The sequence below is a fragment of the Numida meleagris genome, chromosome 3 (genome assembly GCF_002078875.1).
Source record: "Numida meleagris isolate 19003 breed g44 Domestic line chromosome 3, NumMel1.0, whole genome shotgun sequence".
NCBI lineage: Eukaryota > Metazoa > Chordata > Aves > Galliformes > Numididae > Numida > Numida meleagris.
The window spans coordinates 24,780,036-24,803,669 of NC_034411.1; the positions used below are offsets into that span (position 1 = coordinate 24,780,036).

Consider the following 23,634-nt stretch of genomic DNA (forward strand, 5'->3'; position numbering starts at 1 on the left):
CTAGCATGGATGTTAATGTCAGCTACCCCCAAACTTGCCAAGTTGCTGAAGTTTGCAGCATGGAATATTTCATTTATTTAATATTTCATTTTCAGCTCTTTTTAAGGCTTTGATATAGTACTGGAATTCTGAGAGACAGTTTTAGTGCACTTTGCAGAGACATATGAGACTTCACACTTTCAAACAGGAAAAGATCCACCTTCCATGACAAAGTCCTTTGATAGAAAGCAATTGTGTCACAAAATGTTGTTTTTTCATTGCTCACTACTAGATCTTGGCCCCACATTTTATTTCATTACATATAAGATTACCAGTGTGCTCATATTTTAATTCAGACTAAAAATGGAAACAAAAAACAAAAACCACCTCATCCATACCAAAAAAAAAAAAAAATGCCAGATGCTCTCTGAAATCAGTTTCCTGCATTCAGATCACTATAGTCTGACACCTACTTTTTTTTTCTCATTTTCTCATTTCTGCACAGGACATAGAAACTCAGATACATTCCATTAAGTAGGTTTCTACAGTAGCCTGTATCAACAGTTAACTTCATCCTACTCCCTCTTAGTGGAAGAAGTAGTAGTTTTCTTCTTCATCGAAAAGCCCTTTCCAAGTAGGGGAAAAATCCAAGAACAAAACCAGTTTTGAGTGATAGTGTCATTCTGCAACTTTCGGAACATCAGGATTGAAAGGTAATATAGAACAAAGAGCAGTGAGAACAGAGACATGAAACTTTTTTTTTCTCTTTTTCATTTTTAGTGCTAGAGGCATAAAAAGGAGTGAAGAAGTCACTCCAGTAATGCTGGAGACAACTTGTGATACACACACCTATGGAACTTGTTCAATTAGCACCAGCCTTCCTACTGCCCTCAATTCCTCTGAAACAAAAACTGCATGCACAACTTTTCTTGCAAGTGGGTGCCTCAGACCTGATTCTTGCTCCTTATGGGCTTTTAAGGTGAGATACGTAAATAATAGTTCACTGATACTGCCTAATTGCTCCCTTTGTTGTCAATTTCATTCCAGAGGCACTTGCATTTTAACTTTGACATAGTGAACACCTGCAACTGAGTCTGCTCAGTTTTGTGTCTGCTCAAAATTAAGTGAATAGAATTTTGACATTTTCTGCTTGATATTCTCAAAACCTGCTCTTGGCACTGTCATTCAGTCCAAAATAAAATATCTAAAGAGTATATACAAAGTACAAAAACTTGTTCTCTGAAGTTATATCCAAGGACTTCTTTTTTTTTTTTTTTTTTTTAAAGACATCTTAATTCTAATCTAATGCCTAATATTAGACAAGTTAATTTATTATTTCCTTGGGCATAATACTAATTATTTTATATCATAAAGTCTAATCCATAGTTTGGAATTTATGTTTTAGGACACATCACTTGTAACTTATTCAATAATGTTTTTCTTTAAAGAAATGTGACCTCCTAAAAAGATGTGTCATAATTAATTTATAGTCAGTTATATTTTAGTGTAACAGAAACACAGACTATGCACAGTAATAACCCAGTAACAGTAAAACTGGAGTAGAAAAGCTTCAGAACTAGTCCCAAATCCCTAAGACACACACAAAGGCCTTTAAAACAACATTTCCACTCACTTGAAGAAGCAACTTATCCTCATGCCCTTATTATCTTCCTTGGAGTTAGTCTTGCAAGCAGAGTTAGAGAGAGACTAACATCCCAAATGTTTAATCTCAAAGCCACCTCAGGCTTGGAATAAATTTCACTGTGGTATACAGCTGTGAGAAGGAACGGAAAAAAAAAATCTGAACTGCCACTCTTCAGACCTACTGTGGTCAGAAGGAGCAGAGGGTTCTGAGCACCTCGTAAGCCTGAGCTCTGCAGTTTAATTTAATTACAACTGTAGCTTTACTCAGAAAACAAAAAAATAATAACTGAATGTCTTCCTCATGTTTCCCTCGTGCATAAGTTCCATGTTACATGTTCTCTCCACTGCTTTGTCCAGGCCTCTAAAGCCATAGAAAGGCTGTTGCACCATTTCTCGTGGCATTTGTTCCCAAGTTTCAATGGGAAAGCAAATAAAAGGCAGAGAAATGAGGACTCAAACAGCAGAGGGTAATTCTTTCTCTTGTGAAACATCACAGCTTGAAATTATAATCAAATTGTCATCCAGAAAAAAAAGCAAGCTTATAAATCGTATCACATGCAAAAACGCTTCATATTCTTAATGAACTTCTGATATCCCAATGAATTCATGAGGCAGTTTTAAGTCACTAAGACTAGGAAATTTTGCCCACAGACCCAAGGAGGCTGTATGAACAATGTGGGAAATAAGGATCAAGTGTTAAGCCCTTGCACTTACAGGTGTGAGCTCGGTGCCTTCAGTTTTATCAGCACCACCTGCAAGACAGACTGGGGTTTGTCTTCATTGCCACGCCCTTGCTACTTTCATGCAATGCTGGCTAACATCTAAGTGATTTCTGTTTCTAGAAGTGAAAGAATGTAACATTCTCAACCTGCTGGACTAGCAAATACACCAGATGCTCAAATCATTCTTTCGCACCAAGAGCTCCTTCTATTTGTCCTGCCAACAAGGCAAAACTATAAAACCATCTGTTTTTCTTCCATAAGTCTTCCCATAAGTCATCAATCTGCTGTTTCCCCGAGATCTGCCTGCAGTCCAGCAGTTCCTAACATCTGGCATTTCCGGGACTGATTAAATAGTGCAAACAGTCATTTACTGAGCCCTGAAACAGAGAAAGACTAGCAGCACTTACGCAATGTAGTGCCAATGGTCATTATTACTTAAAGAGCCTTTCATTGGATCCGAACACTGTTGGCATGCAGTGCAATCATGCTGTGCAACATGCTGGAGGGCAGCAGCTAACTGCACAGTTGGGGAAAAGGAGAATGTAGTGACCCAGTACAAAATCCCAGCGCATCCAGAGAATGCTATATGCTCATGAGTGTTTACACAGAGCAGACAGACCTTGTCTGCTTGGATGTTTCAAAGGGCTCCTCAGAACACCCTGTGCCACTGAGAAACCAGAACTTTGTTTCTGTTCTCGCAAAGAATAAAGGGCTGAATCAACCATTGCTACAGGACCTGCCATCTCAAGGAGTCTGTAGTTTTCCAAACCTAAAACTGAGAGGCTTGCAAGTAGCAGCAGTGTCTTCCCTACAGCACGCTTTAAAAGTCTTTCAGCGTAAGCTGCTCTTGAGAGCTCAAAATTGTGCTTTGCTTTTTCATTCATCCTTCTCGTTTTTATCAAGCAGGGATGACTAACGCGCTATTGTAATGCACTTTTCACACACACACACACACACACACACACACACACACACACACACACACAAAAAAAAAAAAGTGGCCAACTGAGGCTGCTTCCACCGTAGTTTCATGGGTTTTTAACATCAAAAAAGAGCCCTCCGCCGGGCAATGGGCAAGTCATTACACCGCGCTTTAAAGCAACAGGCATCATACATAAACCACGCTCTCATGCAAATTTGACCTACATAATGTTGAAATCTTCTAACGATTTCACAAGTAATTCCAGCAGTAAAACTGGTGTTGCTTTAGCACCACAGGAAGTACCACATTTGCCTCAAAGAGCTTCTCGTGGCACGTTTCAGCCCTCTTGCTGCTCTTACAGTTTCTTGCAGTTTGGCCAGCACATCTGGATCAGACTTCAACCTACCCCACAAATGCTCTTCCAGCTCAGTTTACAGACTTTTTAACCTCCTGGGAAGTAGCGTAGCAAGCCTTCAAGTCACCAAAATAATAATAATAATAAAAAATATCTAGACTAGAAGTATGACTTAAAACTTTTGACTTCAGATTGTTTGGGATTTTACTCCTTAATCCTACAGAACTGTTGAATATTCATCTTAGACCCTAAATACATTCAATGACATTGACAGAGGCAAAGCCAAATCATCACACCTCCAGAACGCAAGTATTAAGAAAGAGACTGGTGTGTTGCTATGAGAACATTTCAAATGATTCCTTGAAAACCGGACTCTCAAAGCACAATTATAAAACATTGCTGATGACGGCCAGAGTATTTTAGATACATTCTTTTCCAACAGTTCTAAGTGAATTTAAATGCTTCTATTTGAATGATGCCTTGATTTCTTTAGAACAAAACCTGTCAATTCTCTGCTTTAAAGGAAAACTTAGGAGGTTTTGCTGGCATTAGTACTTAGTTCATTTAATCTGTTTTCATTTTTCATTCAATTTCTTAAGTCATTTTCAGCCCAGAACTATGGAATATAAGGACATGAAAAAATATATTCTCAAGAAAGGAATCTATCTCAAATCCATCCAATCTCTTCAGCTGAGCATGTAGGTCAATAGCTTGTTGTAGCGCAAGTCTTTAGTTCACACTCTACATTTAAAGAACTATTTCTGTCCTCTACCAAATGAACACATGTCTCCCCATTTCTTTTGCAGAAGGCCTGCAGTTTCAAACTTTGCTCTAAAAGTGAGCACAACTATGCGGAAAAGGACTCTACTTTTGACTGTGATATTCATATAGGCCTCAGGTCACCTGTGCAAAAAGCTTATTAAAAGATCGTTTTTGAATAGCAGTAATAGATATTAATGCACTGTTTGACCACAGTAAATACAATCACTTTATTAATTTCTTCATGGAAAGTTTACATTTATTCATGCCTCATTAACCTAAAAATCCTCTAGAATACTTATCTTTTAAAGCACCACGACAGTGAATGAAAGTTTTCTTATCTTAATCAAAGTGATGAAATGCTCCTCTGAATCATTTTATTTCGCGACACATGCCTCCAACCTATAAGGATGCCTTATAAATATTCTTCCTTACAAGCAGGAAAAAAAAAAAGGAATAAAAGTTTTAAATTGGATTGACTAGTCTCTTGGACACAAATCAGCCTCATCTGAGACTTAAAAATGATACTACTGTGTCACAAGATAAATGATTTAGAAATGGAAAATCTTCAAAACATTTGGCAACTAGACATATTGTTCAGGAAATTACTCAGAAAATTGCCCTTGAAGTATCTTTTAAACTGCAACAAAAGCTTAGATTCAATTCCAAGCACAATCAAATTACTTCGTCCATACCAGGGATTTCCATATTCACACTTCTAGAACAACACTTTCTGAACCATCAATAAACTAGCTACTTACCTGGTTCTAAATTTGACTGCAGTTCACCGACATTTAAATAATCACCTTAGCCAAAAGGACTATAAAGGTTTGAAAAAGTTCTTCCCATGCCGACTGAACAAACATACAAACACTCCCTTCTTCTGCTTACACTGGACTGAAAGAGAATGCCATTGCTGAGAGGGAAACAAAAGCAAAACTGACAAAAACAAAAAACAATGTTTTTTGCTTTATTACACCACACAGTTTTATTGAAGATAATGAAATGATCCTTCTCATGAAGATTATTTGATATAATTTGTAGTGCAAATGATCCTTTTTTCAGAAGGTGAAATTGCACGCAGCTGTGAAAAAAAAAGGAAATTGTCCTGCTTTTTCTCCTCCGTGACTGACTTGCTATGCAGTTTTCTAATGCTATCACTAACAATAGCAGACAGGAAGAATGCAGTTCAACCTAGTTTATGTTAGGAAGAGGAGCACTGATTTCCTACAATTACTCCTTGCGTACAGCATCAAGCCAAAGGAGCAGCAGGAGAAACAATGGAAGTCTTCCACGTGCGTAAGAATATTGTTTCTCTCCTTTGAAGATCCTGTCATTAGATAATCTCACAATATAACAAAGGCTTTAGGAGATAAAGAAAAATTGTGAGCTCTATCTAGTGAATAAAATTACAGAACATTTGTGCCACATTTATCACCATGGAATGATTTCTCTCAATTTGTTCCTAGTTGTTTCTAGAGACAAATTAAGGCCAAAAAAAAAAAAAAAAAAGTGGGTCTGAAAGGTTTGCAGAAAGGAAATTCCCTAGGCTTTTCTTGAATTGGTCTTGGCAAATGTAGGCCCCATCACCTGAATGGTTTGATTCAGTAATCTACTAAATAAAACACTACCCAAGGCTCATCCGCCATACCAGTGAAGATGTCCTGTATACACCAGAACTAGAAGCAGGGAAAGGGAGGAATGGGTCCCTTTTCTCAGAGGTGACCCTCTAGATCCAGTCAGCTGCATTCCTGAGCCAAAGCATCCAGTGGCTTCAGCCCCTCTGTCTCCATACAGACTGCTGACAGGAAAACAAGAAAGTCTATATTTTCCCATCAGATAATCCACATAATATCTTCGTGCCATGCATTTTTATTGGGACTATCACCATAAAATGAGTATCTGAGATGAGAAAGAGCAAAAGAAAGGGAAAAGGACTGAGGAAATATGTGCTTTGATTAAAATACTGATTGAAATTCGGGAAATCTGGGCTAATCTCTGTATTTCATACATACTTCCCGCACAACTGCAGATCCTGTGATCTGCTATTTTTTTCCTTTTAGCATAATTGTCTTGTCTAGTGAGAATATGAACTCCTGAATATTAACATAAGATTTTCAGTCACAGTTTGCTTATGACTAGATTTATACTGGAACTAGGTTCATCTGTAATGCATAAAAGTAATAATAGTTGGCCAGAGATGAAATGTCAAAATGCGAAGAACAGGAAAGTATGCTTTAACTCCACTGCTTTAAGTAGAGACATGCATCTAAAATAGTTCTCATGTTTTACACATGCAATCAAAATGTATTTTAGCAAACCAAAATAAAAAGGCATGCAAGCCAATGTATATAACCAATGTTAAATAACACCTATGCATATGAACAAGAACTTTGCCCCTCTAAAGCAACACATTTGTTCCTTTGCTGTATTTCTCATCCAAAGAAAGAATTCACTTTGTGGAACAAGAGCGCTAACAAAAACCAATATATTGACCAGTAAGATGCAAGCCCAAACAACTTGCACAACACACACATCAGAGAGTTCAGTGATGATGACGCACAGGCTGTACTACACAAAAGAGAAGGGTCATTGCATACAATGAATGCATATACACAGGGGTTGGAAATTAATCTCCAAACATCCATGTATTTATTCCTTCTTTATATTCTTGGACCTTGGACCTAAGCACTTACTTTGATGTTTATTATTTTACTGTTTTACTAGTTATAAAATTAACTAATCTGCCTGCAATGGTTAGCATCTGTTATTTTAAGCAATCTTTGTGAGAAGCATAGAACAGAAAATTCAAACTCCACAGTCGAAGTATAATGATAAATGCATGTAAATAAGCACAGAGAGTCATCCATGTGACAAAATACAATGTTACTACCAAAGAATGTCAGGAAGCCATTTTGTCCTTACCTACAGCATGTAACAACTGGGGACTATTGGGATTCCTCCCAGCTTCATAATTATCCAGCATCATGTCTGAGGGAACACATCTGAAGAAGAGGGATCCTGATGGAGACACAGGCACGTGTAGGTTGACTAATGGTGAATGACCAACAGATGGTTGATATACTCCAGACTCTCTAGCCTTTTGATGTTGTTTGTAAGAATGAAGGTATCTATTTGTGTGTTTAAAAATGCAGTAAACCCCCTAATTTAGAGTTGCTTCTTTCAACATTTCTAAATACAGTAGGCTAAAAGGTTCAAAGTAACCAGCTTCTCTCTCACAGAGATCCAAGGTTAAGCAAATAACGTTCCTCAAGTCTCAATAGCTATTATCAGCAATTTAAAAAACAGCCATATAACGATAGATATAGCCACATAAAAGTAGCCAGACTGAAGAAAACTGGGACAGCTTATCATACTGAAGGGAGGAAAGAAATACACACGGTCAATATCAGTTCTGATTCAGAACCTTTATCCATTGCCTTTCTTTTGTTGTCCTTTAGCCTAGGAAAGGCACAAATAATTGGCATGTAACTGATGTACAAGTTCTAGTTATGATATCAGAAGTGATTCAGTTTCTGAGGTGTAAAAAATCTAAAGACTTGTGTTTAAATGGTGGAAAATTCAGACAATGATAATATTACCCTGCCACCACCAATAGCACTTTACTTTCTAAGAACACTCTCAAAACCTACTATAAACACCAAGACATGAACCAGTGAGGCAGCCAAATGTTATCACTTCCCTTTATAGCTCAATTCAGTGAGGAAGAATGAAGAAGTAAGGCAAGAAAAAAAAGTGCTCAGGTCTCCTGAATCCCAAAGCCTCAGATGTCCTTCCCCAGTAATGTAGAGCTCAATCTAAGAGCAAAAGGGAAAGTTTTGTGACCTACCCATAATAGGCTGTGCTGAGGAAAGCAGCTGAAGCAGAATGGTAAAGCTGCCCAGGAGTCAGCAGTGTAAACAGGAGTAGGAAGGCCCCTGCCTTATCTGAGGGAGAGGAAGAGCTGCAGAATCCTGCATATTCCTGACTCTGCCAGCAGGCCCAGGCTGGGAGGCTCAGCAGACCTGGCCCACTTCTGCAGGGACACTGCAAAAAACGCTGATGTAGGAAGGAACACAATGGCTGCACTGCTCATCTGGGTAAGCATGGGCAGCGACTGTCTCAGGTGACCCCATTGCTGCCAGGGAAGAAAAAGGAAAAAAAAAAAAAGCACAAAACTTGACACATCGTTCTTGTGTAGATGGTACCTTGTGTGCAGTGTACAGCTTCAACAAAGCAGGGCTCAAATTTAGGATTCATCTCAAAGGATTTTTGAGACCCATTCCATAGGTAGTTTTATTCTTCCAAGTTATTACTTAAAGATCATAAAACGGTATCTGTAGTTAATTCAGTATTGCAGACATTTCCTGCGGGGACCTGCAAGCAGGTGTCTATCCATTGGGGATTTCTGGATTCTCTAATTGCCTGGGGAATTGTGAAAAGTGACTGAAGCATGAAAACCAAATTACACGATCCAGCTACAAAACACGTTGCTCCGTAAACTTCTAGAGGTTTATCTCTTTCAGGAGCTGGCAGAATTCAGCATATTGGGGTGATGGCATATGCTTGCTTCCCCATGGCTCTAAGAGTTAATCATTAGACAGTTACCAGTAATGGTCAAAATACTGAGAACACAGGGAGCATTCTCTGTCAAAGGTCTGGGAAAATGACATAATGCAAAGTCCAAGCTACATCAGCACAGGGAGGTGAAAAACTCTAGTTCATTCCCACTGAGATGGCCTCAAAACATACAAAGCAGTTTCTAATTTGTTTGAGAATGCACTTCAGGTTTCATTTTAATAGGTGCTAAGTACATGCAAACAGACACACCATAATTAAGGTGATCAATCTGCAAGAAGGAAAGCACATAAAAAGAACACGTGTACTTAAAAGAGTTAAGTAATCATAATAGTAATTATTAATTGCATTATAATTAATAATTATAAGGTCATAGATCCCTGGCTGTTCTTTTGCAAGCAGCTTAAAATCACTTCCAGGTACTTCATTAAGTTAAGCAACAGAAAGACATTCCTGAAACAGCTTTTGAGCAGCAAATCCCATTTCAGTAAAAATGTATACTTTTTCCACAGAATAGCAAAACCCCAAATGACACATTTAACTATCTCAGTAAGATGCATTATGACCGAACCTTGAGACAAGGAAACAATCTGTAATGTAGATTTTAATAAGTTGGGTTTTCATTATGATTAAATTGGAGGTTAAATTAACATTGTACATGTAGGTAAATAAGTAATGTTCTATGCTAAACAATTATAGGCAGATATGTATAACGGGTTTTCTGGGACAAAGACCTTTTTTCTCACCAGTTATATTCTCAGACACTCTTGGAGGCAGGCACTGCAGCTGCTAACTAAGAGAAGGGTAAACTAAGCACCAGGTTTAAGAACTTGTCCAAAAGTCATTCCGAGTCAGTGGCAGCAAGGAGAGCAAAGCCCGACTCTGGCTCTCCAGCCTGCTTTGCTGCCTGCCAGGGGGTAGGAACTCATAACAAGGTCTGCTACAAAGTATCAGAGGTGGCATGTTCATGTCATGCTGACCCAGCACTATGCAGAGCCGCCTGTATGCACAGCGCGGTTGGGCAAACACCGCTGTTTCACCCCCAATGGCTGGAGGACGTCGGGTTGTGCAGGGGCAGCAAGAGAGGGGGGCAGGCTCTCACAGACAGTACCCTGAAATGAATATTGTGAGTGCAAGTACAGGATGAAAACAAGCACCCTATGTTGCGTATTTGTTCAAATTAAAAACTATCATGCCAAAAAGTTCTGCATCTATTCTATCTAAATGAATAAACATGATTTTGGTACAGAAGAAATAAAGTAACTTTACTATCACAGGCCTTAAGTCTTTTCTCCATCTCATGCATTAGAGAAATAAACAAGAAAATAACATTTTTACGTATTCATCTGCAGCTCCAGCTTTTTCTTTCATGAAGTCATACAACCACATAACACACTTACATCACTGCCAAAATTCAAGACCTATAAATAGGGCTACAACATTTTGGTTCAAATTGAAATACGGGATACTATTGCAAAGACAGGAAGGAAAATGGAAAATGCATTACTCAAAAAATAAACCATATCCCATCTATACAGGCACAGTTAGACAGTAACCAAATGTGATGTTAAAAAAGGAAAAAAGAAAATAACCAGAGAATTATGATTTTGGGGAGAGGATATAAACAGCAGGAACAGACGAGCAGATAAAAATAAAGAGCCTATTATATTCAAATGAAACAAAGAACGAAGAGAGAAAATAATAGGCTATAAAAACATATCTGTCAGCGAGGCTGTTTGGGGACTGAACTTTTTCCCTGTGAGGTTCTCAGGAAGTACCAGGCACCCTCCAGGTTTAAAGCTTTCATCCCTGGGCTCCCAGCTATATTGGTTTCCTGTATAAAAGGAATTGAGACAAGAAGAAAACATTTGACCAACTGCCCCGGCAATCATACAATGTTTTATACTTTGTGGAGCCCTGCCTAACACAACAAAACTGAGTATTGTTACAGGGGACTCAAAGAGTCCAACCAATTACATCCCTTCATGGGTTCGGCTACACTCGCCTTTGATCACCAGCTCTAACTACCAGCAGTAAAGCAAACACAAATCTGCAGACAGCATCAATAAACCTTGCAGTGGGAGGGAACAGAGATACTCTGTGCCATGTTGGCTTTTTTTTTTTTTTTTCTAAATCCCCAGCAAAAATATCTACTGGCTGTTCTCTGCAATTCACAGGCAGATTTAAAGCCAGAGAAAGGTCACTTCTGCTCACTTTTAAAAGCCAGTCACATGGCATAAAGCAGAAAATCTAGCACACATGGTTAGAAAAAGTCTCCAACACAGGCAAAATCCAATCTGCTAATTACCAGGAATTCCTCCATGCCCTTATTAAATTCTGGGTTTACACATACATACACATACATAATCCATACTTGTATCCATGATGCAATAGTTTGTAGAAATGCTTCCCTTTTTACTTTAGTGTTTGCATAGTGTGTCCATTCGCCCCTGAAGAACTTCCTTCTAAACGCAGCCTGAAAATGCCATGTTTCTATCTGTGCTGATACTTCACCGTGATCCCACGGTGCAGTATTTAGGCAGTGAAGTGGTTTGGGGTGACTGCATGCTGAACATTGCTCACCACACAATGCAACTCAGGCTTTGTGTTCCCACAAGGCAGAAGTTCAACAAATCAGTCCTCCCATACCCAAGCAGCCTTTTCAAGCTTTGAGGCAGTGCTTCAGCATAAAACCACAGTGGTTTTTAACCTTCAGAAGAGACAGGTTGAAAGCAGAGATCTGAACAGAAGATTAGGAAAGGCAGTCTGGTACAGCAGCTAAGCCACCAGCCCGGGACCCACAGATCCCATCTCTGCCTGCAACATGGTCTGTGTCCAGGCACAAAATCACATCAGCCTCAAGCTTCAGAAATATGCAGAGCCTGCATGACCTTGAGACCATCTAGAGTCAGGCATCAAAGTACCTCTGAGGGTCTGGCGCTTGTTTACTTTGCGCTGCAATCACTGTCTATAAAATGAGAGATAACATTTCCCTATCTCACCTAGAGCACCAAATGCCCAGTGTGACCAGGACACCCTGCGCACTGAGCTAGGTGGTACTTTGCTTTGGAAAGGCAGGAAAACAGAACTGAGGCTTCACATTAGCTTCACGCTGCATAACTAGCCTGAGAGGGGAATGGTTTGAGTAAAAGCAGGGGACTGCAACCTCATAGACATGTGAAAGATGAAATAAAATCCTGTTTTGTTATCCTTGTATCTTTGGGCAGATATTTCTTAATAACCAGTGGGTGCTAACTGGGCTCTACGCCTGCTGTTTGCTTTGTCTGGCACATGATTCAATCCCTGCCACAGTGTAAAGCACTCAATTCATTTAGCTGACTCTCCCCAACTGGCAGAGCCAGTCCTCCCTCCCTCTCATCCAGCTCTGCTGCTTTACACACCTCACAGGGCATTTTGCTTGGGAGAAGCGCTCCCATGGCTGACTGGCAGGATCCCTGTCTCCCATGTGTAAATACAGGCAAGACAATGATTTTTTTTTTAAACCACAATGACCAGAAAATAAGGATTTATTTAAATTTTTCCACGATCTTTTCAGGTAAAAGTTTGCATACTATTATTTAAATAAGTCTCTAGCAGCCATACCAACTCAAAACGTAGTATGGTAGAATCTGAAGGAACACAACTTGCATGGCAATGGGAGGTAATTCTGACTTGGATTCAGTTTCCAGCTCACTATAAACTTTGCACATTATCACCTATCTTCCCAGGGCCCCTGCTTCCCTTGCACAAAGAATCATAGAATCATTGAGGCTGGAGAAGACCTCTAAGATTGTCCAGTCCAACCATTCACCTACCACCAATACTGCCCACTGAACTATGTCCCTCACTGCCACATCTCCACATTTCTTGAACACCTCCAGGGACAGTGACTCCACCACACCTCCCTGGGCAGCCTGTTCCAATGCTCGACCACTCTTTTGGAGAAGTAGTTTTTCCTAATATCCAACCTGAAACTCCCCTGGCACAACTTGGGGCCCTTCCATCTCATCTTATCACTACGATCCAGATGGCACATGATCCAGATCATCTTTTGTCTCATCATTTGGCTTGGCTATTCAGAAGATAATCTGGAAAATGACAAATTTCCTTTGCTGGGAGAATCTACAGCCTGCAAAAGAACAAAGTGAGTGAACACCTGGAGCATTACTATTAACGCACAGCCACGGCCTTTTCACTTCAGTAGTGCTGCTTACATCTGAATGAAAAAGTAGTGCATGTCAAACAGACAGTAAAATCCAAAACACATGGGTGATAGCCAAGAAGGCAGCTCAAGCCTTGCAATTTACAATCTGCTAAATTCACATCTTTATATTGTTTAAAAGAGTCTATGTAACTTCTAAGCAAACCCCCATGAGAAAAGCAGAAACAAAGCAATAAGGAGAGAAAAGTCAAAGAATTATCACACAATGAAGATCGCGTAGAAATGAAAACTAAAGCCTAATGCAGAAATGAGGTAGGTAATACAGTATCTACAGCAACCAAATACGTATCTAAATAATTACAGCCCTAAAATAAACTGGAAATGCAGTAGTGCATGAGTGAGACACAAGGTGAAATTGTATCTAACGTGCTGATTCATGCTAACGCAGAAAATTTGTTTGTTACTCTACCGGTTGATGTCAGGCTGCATTTTATTCAAACCAATAAAATCTTTTGTGTGGTCTCTTCACCTCACTAATTACCTAATTTACATTTAAGACAATAGTGCTGCTTAGTAATGTAAAAAGGAAGTGTTCCCACCCTGGAGTGTTATCCCTGCGTCTCCTCTGAAGAAACTTTAGACCGGAGAATGCTGCAAGTGAATAGCAGTTCGCTACGAACCAGCTTGTAATCATCGCTCTTAATTGGTTGACCTCTGGAGCATTTAAGGTTTTACGTAACCAGCTTGCTCAGGGAAGGCAAAATTTCGAGTTATTCTGACTTACATGATCCTGAGGAGAAGTAAGTCTGTTCCAAGCAAGCTCCGGGGAACCGGGATGCAATCCAAAGATGTGCAGACACTCTTCATTTAAATATGTCTTGCATTTAAAACCCCAAAGTCACCTCAACGATGTAGTGGTCAAGTGTCGGTACAGGACTTAAAGGAACAGAGGCTGGGACCACTGTGCAGCATTATAGTCTTGCATCTTCAGCCAAACCTTACTGTATTGCAGGCAGGAACTGCACAGCCTGGGAGAAAAAGCATTATGCCCTTAAAATCATTCTATCTTTCCCGTAGTAGTAAGCTTCAGAAGAAGCTGCTTCTATCTACCTTGTAATAGCGTTTTATGTTTATGTACTCTTACCTGCAGAGCCTATAATCCTTTCCAAAATCTAAGCTGGCATTACTACTGCAGCACAAATGGAGAACTAAATACACAGAGACGGAGCTGAAGTCAGTAGCCTGGTTTTTCAATTCCCTATTTTCCTTCCAGTCACTGTAAAGGGTTGTGTTGAGTTCGTATTTTATATATATATATATAATAACAGTTACTTCGACTTAAAAAGTCTGTGAGAGATCACAAATGTTTTCCTGCTAAATATAAACAGGTACAAAATTAACTCAAAATGAAGTCGATCCCTTAAATGTCACATTTGGTGAGCATTACCATATTGACAAGTAGTCCACCAGTTAAGGCCATTTCCATCTGGAGTCATGCTGTGTACACATGAACTGAAAGCAGAAACCGGTTGAGGCCACACAGAATAGCCAGTGTCACTGTTTAACCCACTTCTGTTCAAACGTTCTCCTATTTTGCTATTCAGTTTCCCCAGGCCCAAATCCACCCACCCACGCTCCCTGCCAATCGAGATCCACCTCACTTAGATCAGTGCAAATTTGTGGAGGGATGTGTATCAATAAAACAGATGGGATCTGCAGATCTGAGTTGATTAAAAAAACAAAGGTTTTTGCTGCTGGATTTTTTTGTTTGATGTTTAACCTGGATCATTTCAGCACAGCCAGAGTGGAAAGGGAGAATTTTTAGAATTTGCTTCATGTCAAATTCAGTTTAACATCTGATTACATCCTCAAATTTACAAAAGGACAGAGGAAGGAAATGATTATTATTTTCAAAGAAAAGATCTGAATTACTATTAAATTATTATTGCCACTCTTGGTGATATTTGTAAAGTCATGGGAGTCAGGTGAAATCCCTGGTAACTTGAAAAAAGGCAATGCCACGCCCATTTATAAGAAGGGTAGAAAGGACAACCCAGGGAACTACAAACCTGTTAGCCTCACCTCTGTGCTGGGGAATAACATAGAACAGATCCTTCTGGAAGTTACACTAAGGCATGTGGAAGAGAAGGAGCTGATGCAAGACAACCAGTATGGCTTTAACAACAGCAAATCTTGCCTGACAAACGTAGTGGCTTTTCTGTGATGGTGTAACTGCATCAACGGACAAGAGAAGAGCTACTGATGTCATCTATCTGGACTCCAGTAAGGCCTTTGACACAGTCCTCCACAATATCCTTTCCTCCACATTGGAAAGATGTGGATTTGATGGGTGGACTGTTCAATGGACAAGGAATTGGTTGCGAGATTGCATCCAGAGTGGTGGTCAATGGCTCAATGTCTGGACGGAGATCAGTGACAAGTGGTGTCCCTCAAGGGTCAGTGCTGGGACCAGTGCTCTTTAATATCTTCATCAATGACATCAGCAGAGGAGTTGAGTGCATTCTCAGCAAGTTTGCATTCTCACCAAGCTGCATGGTACAGCTGACACACCTGAGGTTTGGGATGCCATCAAGAGAGACCTGGACAGGCTCAAACAGTGGGCCACCCAGGTGAACACCATGAGGTTCCACAAAACCAAGGGCAAGGTCTTGTGTCTGGGTTGTAGCAACCCCCATTATCAGTATAAGCTGGGGGATGAAAGGATGGAGCCCAGCCCTGCCAAAAAGGACCTGGGGGTACTGGTGGATAAGAAGCTCAACATGAGCAAGCAGTGTACTCTCACAGCCCAGAAAACCAACAGTATGCTTGGCTGCATCAAAAGAAGCGCGGCCAGCAGGGTGATGGAGGCGATCCTGTCCCTCTATTCTGCACTGGTAAGACCTCACCTGGAGTACTGCATCCAGATGTGGAGTACTCAGTAGAGGAGAGATGTGGATCTGTTAGAGCACACCCAGAGGAGGGCCACAAAAATGATCCAAGGGATGGAACACCTCTCCTACGAGGACAGGCTGAAAGAGCTGGGGCTGTTCAACCTGGGGAAGAGGAGGCTCCACAGACACCTGATAGCGGCCTTTCAGTATCTAAAGGGGGGGCCATAAGAAAGAAGGGGACAGGCTCTCTAGCAGGATTTGTTGTGACAGGACAAGAGTAAATGGTTTCAAACTAAAAGGAGGGTTTAGATTGGATATAAGAAAAAAGATTTTTACAATAAGGGTAATGAAGCACTGGAATGGGTTACCAAGAGAGGTAGTGGATGCCCCATCCCTGGAGATGCTCAAGGTCAGGCTGGATGGGGCTCTGAGCAACCTGATCTATCTTGTAGGTGCCTCACTTCAGTGAACAAGACTTGGACGTATTACATTCACTTTTTAATTCTGCTCTGTATTGAAATAGAGAAGGTGCTTCTCAGATGATTCCTGGGAGCCAATTGATCACAGCTGATGAAACTCTTATAAATTTGCCAATTCCTGAAATGTTTCTTTTCCTCCCCCCCCTCCCCCCCATTTGATGCTATATTCCCCCACAGTCACAGAGCAAAACTCACAGCAGCACGTAGAGGAATGCTTCCTTCAGCTTGCAGCACATAACTGCAAAAATATTTCAACTCTCAGAGGTGCCAAAAGCAGCTCATACAATATGAGTGAAGAGGGCTCAGACCTTTTACAAAGGAGAGCATGAAGTTCCTTTTAAAAGAGCACATTTAAAACAACACTGGGTAAGACTGAAGCCCACTACAATGGGCATTTGCAGAGACATTCAAGACAGGTCTTTGTCAGTCCAAACAAACTCCTTGTCGAGTAAGTCCCTTGGTAACTATTATCATTTGGATGCAACTTACAGCACAGAAGTCCTGTTTCCCTGCAGCTGTGAGAATGTACCACATAAGGCAGTGCTGCGTACACCACATTTCCTGCACCCTTTCTATATCTTCTACCCCATCAGACAGAATATAGAGTAAGAGGGTTGAGACGGACTTTCAGTGAGGAACACTACAGCTATTCTGACCAAAGCACATTTGTATTGTCATTAGTTGTGTTTGGTCGACACATCTATGGAGACTGCAAACACTGTGTAATTTTCTTCTAGTGTGTACACAGAGCTAGGCACAGCGGTGCTCCTATCATGATTGCAGCCTCCTGATATTTCTGCAGGGCAAACATGGTAATATTAGCAATTAGTCAGTGACTCAGATAAGGCTCTCACAGTTATAAATTCCCCATCCAAATCACTAAGATTGCATGGTGGTATAAAATCCTCTGACAGAAAGTTATAGTACTCTTCCGTCACCCTGGGATATATGTTCCCACCTTCCCCCCTGGCCAGCCCTAACTTAGTAACCTGATCTCCCAGGAAGAAGGTTCACAGAGCTCAGCACTTCTTTTTCAGGTTACTTTCTGGCTGGACCAACTCCCTGGAACAAGGCAATAAGGAGTCACATGAGCACTGGTGCTGGTGCAAAAGAAGGTATAAACATATATTACTGCGTGTGGGAAGTAGAGAAAGAACAAGATTGATGCACAGCCTGATATGGCGTATGCCCTAAATCTTGATTATAAGGGAAACCTTTGGCCATCATGAACCAAAAGGTGATTTCTAAGCCACAGAACTTCACAGCCTTCGTCTGAATTCCTTCGCAAAAATTCATAGAAAAAAAAATGCATAACCAAGCTGTGAAGAGTGGGAAGATCAGAGTTCTCTAGTAGGCATGTATCTGGCAGATTGTGATAACCCCTGGGCAATGATAAAGCAAGAGCAACTGCCAGAAATAAACTGCTACACACAGGAGGACTCCTTCCAAACACCTATGTCCAGCCCCTAAAAATTAAACATAACTGAGTCATCTCTGATAACCCTCTCATCTCAGGTGCTGTTCCTCCACATGAGGGATGTGGGGTCAGGAGCCAGCTGGGAGCAGTGGCTCTACTCTCAGAGGTTCCTGTTGCACACAAAACTGATCAGCATGACACTAAGGGAAACCAATTTATCTCAGACATCTTTGGCAATTGGTATTGCTGCTATGCCAGGCTCCAAGTACATCCCTTTTGTCTGCAAAGCCTTCATGTGGCCTTAGCACACCAGCTGCCCAAAAAGAAAACTGCATATAGTTTTAGTGGTAGGTTTCTCTTCTCAGAGAAGCTTTTCATTTTTAAGATATACATAAATTCATTTTGTTCTCAAAGTGTACCTCTTAACAGAAATGACCATCAAGAGAAGAGAGTAATGAAAAGCTGTAATACCGAGCTGCAATTTGTATTTACCAAAATACTCAAAGCTATTTAAGGAAAGGTTCAAGCACAAGTAATTCCTCCCTTACACAGAGCTGAACCTAACCAGCATTTCAAGAGATTAGAAAATCTGCTCAAAACATTTCCAAAGCAGTCCCACAGTCAGAACAAGAGGGAATAAATAAGTTTCTCTAGACAAGAGACTTGTCTCCTTGCTGCACATAGTCTGGGCAGTTTCCATCAACGCAACGCAGAAAGTGTAAGGTTCAGCAGGGATGCTCCAGAGATGGGAAACCAACCACAGTCAGTGCCAAAGAACTGCGATAACGTTTTCCAGGGCACCTACCTTAAGCCTTAACATAGCTTTCAGTTTAAACTGATTTACATTTGTTGTATATTATTACGAACAGCCAAAGTTGTTTATAAACCCTGGGAAGATTCCCTACCTGGCTTTGGCTCAGGCTCTTTTCTGAGCACAGGGACATGAGGACCAGAGTTTGACTGTCAGTCATATCTCAACAGCCACCGATCAGAAAACTATTGTATTACAGAGTCTGTTCCAAACAGTTAAAATATTTCCCCTCAAACCACTCAAGTTAAATTTCTCTAAGAAAAAAAAATAATAAAAGAAAAAAAAAGTAAAATCAAAGAAACACCAATGTGTTTCTTCAAATCAAAACATTGTCAGATCAGACACTGGCACAAGTTCAGGCCTCACCTTTGTGGGGCTGGATCAAAGCAGAGCCCCAGATCTAAACCCCAAGGAATGAACAAGTCTGGATCTCCATGCCGCATTTTCTTGGAAATCAATATCTTTCCTATTGTGTACATTTCTTTAAGGTAAGGGCTTAGGCATTTCCTAGCAGAGCAAGATGATACAGAAGCACAGCAGCCCCAGGAGAGGCATCTGTACAGAACTATGACCTGCAGGACTTGGGGGAACCAGGAAGGCAAAGGAGGCACCCTGGAGAACCAGCAGTCCAATAGGTGGAGAGAAAATTGCTAGTGCTGGAACTGCAATGCATCAAAGGGGAGCTGGGAGCCTTTGACAGGTGGGTATTGCACCAGCCAGTAAGCAACGCCCTCCTTTACCACTGAAAATGATGATCTGAAGGACACTCCTGCTCCTGCGGCCCTGAGGAATACCCTGCTCAATACTTGCTTTGAATGTCTCCTTTCTCCTCACCCCACCTCCTGTCTATAACACCAGCAAAATGCCATGAAATGTGGCACAGCGACAGCAGGTCTTGTGGAGACCTGCCCAGGCATTTGTCATCCCAGTTCTGTCTGAAGCAGCTCCGAGCAGATTACATATGCAGATGTAAAAGTGCCTGAAGAGAAATTCTGGCCCTGTCACATTAATGGCATCATTCTCATAGGTCTTTTCAGACCATGCACACAGTTCTAGACATATATACAAAGAAATAGGAAAATTATTTCAGCCTACAGTCCCTAGATTCCTAGTCTTTGGCCCAGACCAACATAAATGCTATCCAGAAAAATGGCAGGAGGCTGAGACTCATGCCTAGAAACTCTGCTCAAGGGCCTACAGCACGCAACTCCATGAGAGCCCTTTTAGGACTCTGCAAAAGGCTGACAACTGCTGAGACTATTGACACATAGCTCACATAAAGAATTTATTTCTTTTATCAGGTGAAGTAGAGAAAGTTCTCTTAATCCTTGCAGACTATTAAAAATATTCACCTTTTTCTGTTACATCAGTCTGTCACAATTTGCTTTCCTCCTGTAGAAACTCAAGAGTGACAGCCTAGACAGAGTCACAGAAATTATCTAGAACCAGAGGAAGATGACTCTAGGTACCTAAAATACTGTCTAATTAGGGCTCAGACAGAACAGAAAATGAGAAGAAACACGTAGAACAGAAAAGGAGAACAGATCGTTTGGGCATCTGCAAAGAGGGAAATACTACAGGGTCCTCATCTGGGCTGTCACTCAAAAGTCCTCTCCAACAAAGCTGAGGAAAAATATCAGGGGATTTGGAAGAGAATATCAGTATATATCATACACTTCACAACAATCCTTGGTTAAACCAATCTGCCAGACTTAACAGTCTCATTGGGCTCCAAGTTCAGATTTTGTGGCTACTTCCTATTTAATAGAGATTTACCCAATTTCCAGCTTGAGAGTATATCCATCTTTTTGGAGGGCTTAACCATGGAGACCAAGTGGCCTGAGCTTGTGTGTCTTAGTTAGGCTACTTATCAACTGCTTCGCAAAGATGCAAACATACCATAATTCTGTGGCACATTTGCCTTACCCTGTAACATCAGCAATCAAGGATGACCACAAAAAGCACGCCAGGCATTTCCATTCAGCTGCTAAATCCGAACAATTTTGCTTATAGAAAGTCCGCCAGTTATAAAAATAACTTCATTCCAGGTGGTTAGTGGTGAGGTGGGGGAGTCAACAGGACATCAGTACTGCTGTCCACACAGAAACATCATGTTTTCGCCAAGAACATTTAAAAAAAATCTGGATGACATATGAGGAACACCTACAATTTTCTGTGCATGACCCACTGAACATATTGCTTCAGCTGATCTGAATTATATCCTGCATTTGCAGATTTATTTCAAAGAGCATTTATAAATACAAGAAGAAAAACCTGAAGTGAGAGTCATCATCTCCATAGTCTTCCATCAGTGAATAATGATTATTGCTCCTTTTGAAGACAGAAGAGATCACAACGCTCATACCAATAACATTTGAAAGTTAGCATCCAGCTCAAGTCAGATCAGAACACGTGCTAAAGCCTGACAAACTTTTCAAATGTTTGGCAGTGCATTTCAACTTTGGTAAAGCCCAAGGTTTCCTAAAGCCGTGGCAGTATCTGATCACAGACACTCAAATGTAGAAGTTGCCACAAATGTCTATACTGGGACAACCGTAAAATATCCGTCTCTATCTGATGTCTCTACCCTAATTACTCCTCCAGTTATTCAGTCTAACAATTAATGCCACAACAAAGTGGGAAGAGTATTGAGGATGGACTGGTGTAATAAAATGAATAAAAATGCATGTTTAATTTTTGAAATTTAAGGGCTATCCCCTGAACTGTGACCAGCACAAAGGTGCATGGTCCATACCTTTTCTGATGAACCTTGGGCAGAGAGACTTTCACGCGACATCCCTTTTAGCTGTTTGAAGTTTTGAACTACATCTTGTAAGGTCTTCAACTGCCATTTTAGATGGCAAGGTAGTACAAGGATGCCCAGTTTATCCAAATAGATCCTTCCCCAGGCCACAGACTATCTCATCATATTCATGCCACATTGTACCAGAGCCTTTTCAAGGCTATGCAGCATGAGTATTGTGCTTCTCTATGCAGCCAAATTAGGGTCAAGCAATTTGTATCTGGTCTGCTAAAGAGCACAGAGCTATAGATGAAGCATCTGAATGTCCAAAATTCATTATCTATAGAACTTTACTACTTGGAAAATGGTTTGAACTTACATTGTAAGCAAGGAAAACCTTCCAAGGTTCATTCTCTGTTACCTTTACATATATCTTTTGAACAAAATAGAACATGAAGAAAAAAGCATGCAAGATGGGGAATGAAATGACAAGACACAGGAAGGTCAGGAAGATTAATGGTAAAAATAAATCTAGAACCTTTTTTTCCCTCCTTAACTGCTGATATTAATTACTGTTCATACTCATTTAAGCTGTGAACACACTATGAAATGCAAACGTTTTCTCCTTCATACTTTAAATAAATTAGAACCTAATTCTCTGCCCAAAATTCTTGGGTCACCCTGTGAGGCAAAAGGTCTCAGTCGTGACCTCCAGCCCAACACAACTAAATTGAACTTGGCTAGCTGATGTGAAATACAGCTTCCAAAATGTTTGTTACATTAGTTTTAATAAAGTCATGATAAATGCATCTCAGAACTCAAATAAGTGACAACCCTGGAGCATCCCATATGTCCAGTCTAAGGAAATTGATCTATCATTAACACTTTTTCACTGAACTCTACAGGTATAATGTTTCTTCTTTGGAGCATGGTGCCTTCATGATGGTTATTGGAGAGTGGGAATAAATCTACCTTTACCTTGATTACTTGTTTTCCTCCCCAATAAGTTCTGGTATGACCTTCACCACTGTCATGCCAGAGTGACTCACAGCAATGTGGCCAACATCTATCACACGTGCTTTGCTCTTCTTCTGAATGAATTTGTAGTCCTGTGTGTGCACTGTAAAATGTTATTTTACATACAACTGGATGTTTATGATAATAATAGCGATGGTGCAGCTTGTGCTAACAGCAGTTCCTGTTTCACAGTCCTGTATTAAGACCCTCCTAGGGTAGCTGCATGAATCACTCTAGCAGTTCATCATAATCAAAAGCATCATATCCCGTGCTACAGCCCTGCCCTTTCCATCCCAGACATGTTAATGCATCGTTTCTCTTGCATCAAACTCTGATGTTCACCAGAGCCTTCACAGAGCTGATTCAGTTCATTAACCCAGGAGCAAACAATTCACTTTTTTGTCACGTTAGTTTTCTTCCAGGCCAGTGAGTTGAATCCATTTTGCTCAGGGCTGACAGGCACTAGACTTACAGCTGGCAGCCAGGAACGGCGAAGCGAAGCAGCAAAGATGGGGTGCAGGATGTCCATGATGCAGAAAGAGACCAAGATGCATGACCAGCGGTAACAAGCTGCTTTACCTTCAGCAATCTGACCCTGACTGAAGGTATCTTGGCAGCTGAGGAGTGAAACTGCCAGCTGCAGCTCTCCTCCTTGAGCTCTCAGCAGCCATCCACAAACCCTTACGGCAGGCCATTAGGGACCCTGACAACCAACAGACAGACTTTGAACCTAATCTAATACCCCATGGAAAGCCAGGGCAAAAATAGTCAATGCACTCCTGACAGCTGCCGTTGCTGGAGAAATACACACCGCAGATTTCTGACTGTTTGCTAATGGCAAACAATTTTAAGTCATTTCATCACCTGCAACCAGTTTGGGGAAAAAAGAAAACACAATGGAGCAATGGAGTAGACCAATGGAGTAGATACCAGAAAGGCACAAAGTTTGATGTGGTCTAAATCCTAAAGGTCTTCCTCTTCCAACACCTATTGCAGATTGTCTGCCCCTCCTTGATCACTCCTGCTCCTTGCCAGCTTTCTACACAACTTCTTCCCATCTGTTGCTTCTCCATACACAGAGACCTCCATACATAACTCTACAGCTTGTACAGCCTCCCCATTTTATAAAGCCACTAAAAGCATTCTTCTGCCGTG

General features: G+C 40.8%; 1 long non-coding RNA gene across 18 annotated transcripts in view; it reads right to left on the reverse strand.

Annotated features, from left to right (window-relative positions):
- LOC110396225 overlaps positions 1–23,634 on the reverse strand; it is a 106,713-nt gene that overhangs the window by 62,582 nt on the left and 20,497 nt on the right. For 13 of the 18 annotated variants that reach the window (XR_002436853.1, XR_002436847.1, XR_002436858.1 and 10 more), the window contains exons 3-4: positions 13,906–14,149; positions 7,307–10,793 (exon numbers count right to left, since the gene is read on the reverse strand). The exons of 1 other annotated variant lie outside the window; for it this stretch is intronic. This is a non-coding gene — a long non-coding RNA (uncharacterized LOC110396225). Of the gene's footprint in view, positions 1–7,306; positions 10,794–13,905; positions 14,150–16,980; positions 17,340–23,634 lie in introns of those variants that run through there. 4 more of the 18 variants (XR_002436843.1, XR_002436859.1, XR_002436855.1 and 1 more) reach the window with 2 other exon arrangements.